The 3,479-nt window shown below is 35.0% G+C and overlaps 1 non-coding gene across 1 annotated transcript; it reads right to left on the bottom strand.

The window, feature by feature from the left end:
* Positions 1 to 240: 240 nt before the first annotated feature.
* On the bottom strand, positions 241 to 318 carry Trnat-agu (transfer RNA threonine (anticodon AGU)). Its single transcript has one exon. It is a non-coding gene; the product is annotated as a tRNA-Thr (tRNA).
* Positions 319 to 3,479: the final 3,161 nt, after the last annotated feature.

Below are 3,479 nucleotides of genomic sequence, written 5' to 3'. Positions count from 1 at the left end.
GAAGTGTGTGTGTGTGTGTGTGATTAGGTTTTTAACGTAGCTTTAACAATTTTGTCATTCATATAGCTACGATGTCTGCCGTATGGTGAAATCTAGCTCTGGGGCATCATGCCGCAGGTATGTAGCATGATGTCCCACCCAGTCACTTTTATCCTGACACCAGGTCAACCAGTCCTAACACTAACCTTTTAATGATGAACACCTAGTAAGGCAGCTGTTAGTATCATTTTTATAAGTCTTTGTTATGACTCGGCCGGGGTTCGAACCCGCGATCTCCCGCATACTAGGCGGACACTCTAACCACTAAGCCACCGTAGCTGTCCGTCCATGAAGCAGTGGTACTTATTAGCACTAGTATAAACCACATGACCAAACCGAACGAACCAAATAAATTTCATACTTGGAAACATATAATGTATTTGTCAACAACAGAAAATATACGGTTTAATACCCCGCTGGATAAAACCAAAATGGAAACATTAACAGCTGTGCTGCTCTGAAAGAGAAAATCAAGTGAATCAACAACAACAGATGATACAATACGTAATTGAAAATGCCTAGAACAAACAGGAAAAAAGTTTAAGCGTATAAAAATCTGAGTTTAACGGATCGGTAAGTAGTTTAGTACAAACCATGGTTCAAAATTATATAAATATGCTCCAAACTCCTCTAACTTTAACATTTAATGAAATTTTCGCTTGGTGAAATATCAGCTTTTAGCGTTATGCATCTATTTTTCTATAAATCTAATGCTGAATCAACTGATAATTTGCATCAGTGTCCTGTCAGGATGTTCTAGATGTATACACATATGAATATATTTAGTAAAAAAACAAATTAAAAAATAAAGAGCAAAAAACAAATTATATATCTGTATTTACATCAGCTTCTTAACATTTTTGGAAAGACTTTTTGGAAAGACTTTCTTTTAACAATGCATCATAAAATGACATAAAATTAAGTTGCAGATCTGGGTTACAATGGAGTTTAATGTACCTCTGGCATTCAGATGGGATGCTAATGTAGGCCCGGCCCTAGGATGTGGGGGGCCCAAGGCAGCAAAAGCGATGAGCGGGTCCCCAAGCAAAAAATTGCATTGCGGAGTTGATTTCCTGAAAGCGCGAGGCCCGAGGCGGTTACCTTGTTCGCCTTGCCCTAAGGCCGGGCCTGTGCTGATGAATCTAATGGATAAAGAACAGCAGCAATATGAGTAAGCTACAGCACCAGGAACAACAACAACAACAACAACAATAATAATAATAATAATAATAATAATAATAATAATAATAATAATAATATAAAACCAAATATTGGTACCTCAGTTGTTAGTGTCTGACAAACAACTATACAATTTATTATTATTATTATTATTATGTTACGTGTTTAGGCTCGAATAAACAGTTACACAAAAAGAGAAAACAAAAAGCTTTTCAAAATTTAAGAAGTAATTTATTTTTCTGGAAAATGCTGTAAAAATGAAGAAAAAAAAAGAACTTACGGTTTCAAGAATCAAATTCAAAAGTAATCTAAAAATAATCCACGAATTAAATTGCAAAAGTCCTAGTAATAAATGTTCTAATAATTTCAAGTTCGAATCCTGATGGAAAATCCAAGATGGATGAGGATGACGTATGCTGTAGTCAGTACTGTGCTTATCTACAGTTCCTTGTAGAAATACAAATAATGGCACTCCGGTGTTGGAAATCAAATTAAAATTTGTAAGCAATGTCTTTCCACAGTTTCTGTGTGAGCAATCCTCAAAATATTTCCAGAGAATAAAGCATTAATCCTTCTAAAATCCAAATGATCTGAAGATAATTAACTCAAAATCTGGCAAAAACAAGTTAACTTGATATCAGTGTGAAAAGCCCAAAAACTGAGAAATCTCTCTCAAAACAAAGGTTAAATTGTATCATAAGACGCAGTTTCGAAATTCCCCCAAGTTGCGAAATCAGAAGGGGGGTCACGTGATCATGTTTATATCACGTACACAGAATATGACCTTGATTAGACCAATAATTTTCTCTAAGAAATAAAAAATTAAAAAAAGTTGTTTACATCTTAAACCCATAGCCCCATCATGACCTTGACAACAACCAATCATTTTAAAATAAAATAGAACTTTGTTTACTAATTTTGAATCAAGGTCAGAATTTAGATCAACACCTGGTGTTTATGAAAAGAATGATTCAGGTCAACCAATTTTCTGGAAAAATATCATCTTCACTGAATAAATTTACATAATGATAGCATATAATATAACAAAATATATAAAACTGACAAATAATTAAATTAAAATAAATATATATTTATAGGTACATCATTTCGAAACATCACAACGATCAAAGTGGAATATAAACAATTCACTGTACAACATGTTTTTGGTAACGAAGGTGTCATAGGGTCGCTTATCTTTGTGTGGATAGTATATTTGGTTGTTTGTTGTTGTGTTGTTGTTTTTTTTCTTCCTCTTCCCGTCTGTGGATAGTAGATTTTTTTCTTTTCTTTCTCCTCCCTTGTGTGGATAGTAAATCTGGTTGTCTGGATGGTAGATAATGTGATTTTATTCCCTTCCCTTATATGTGGATAGTAGATAATATGTGAAAAGTGAGTGTAAGGGATGTTTTCCTTCACGTCCGTGTTTAAATTATATAAAGTCAAGTGTTCGTCATTCGCGCATGTTTTTCCTCCCTTGCCTTGTCCAGACATTATACTTAAGTAGTGTGACAATCACACATAAACGCGGGATTATAGCGGCTCTATTTCTACAACCCCGATTAATTAAACCATCAGGAATTAACAAGTCGCAAAAGCACTTGGTTTGCGTAAGCGACCTTAATTTATTATATTCATTCATTCATTCGCGCCATTCTACACGGAATAAAACGAAGAAGATGGCCAGCGACATGGAGAAGATGATGAAATTACAGGAGGTGCTAGATACGCTTGGGATGTTGGAGGATATGTTGGTGAAGGTTGAATATAGGTGTTATAGCGTACATCGTGTGAAGATGGAGTTAAATAATCTCAAGAAAGGCAAAGAAATAGTAAAGGAACTTATTAAAAAGGAAAAGGAGGAAAAGGAAGATATAGAGGAGAAGAAGAAAAACAGATCAGAGCATGAAATGCTAAGATAGAAAAAGAAGAGCAAAATGAAAAGAGGAAGAAAGAGGAGATGATGAGAAGGTGAAAGATGAGGAGGAGGAAAGGAGAAGAAAAAGAATAAGAATATGACGGGAAAGATAAGATGTTGGTGGAGGAAAAGAAGACATTAGACAAGAGAAGAAACCCAAAGGCCCTTTTCAGGTCCACACAATTGCCTCGAAAAGATATTTATTCTCTTGCCTTTAAAAACGTTTTTGTCGACTTCAGTCGAATTTATAGTTTTAGGTGTGATGGATTGATGTTCATCAATCTATGTATGTATGTTGTATGCATTATATATGTCTATGTCCCGCCAGTCCCGCCCCGCTGTTTGG

Source organism: Sinohyriopsis cumingii, chromosome 18 (genome assembly GCF_028554795.1).
Source record: "Sinohyriopsis cumingii isolate HCF-2022 chromosome 18, ASM2855479v2, whole genome shotgun sequence".
In the NCBI taxonomy this organism is placed as follows: Eukaryota; Metazoa; Mollusca; class Bivalvia; order Unionida; family Unionidae; genus Sinohyriopsis; species Sinohyriopsis cumingii.
This window is presented reverse-complemented; position numbering and strand designations above follow the sequence as displayed.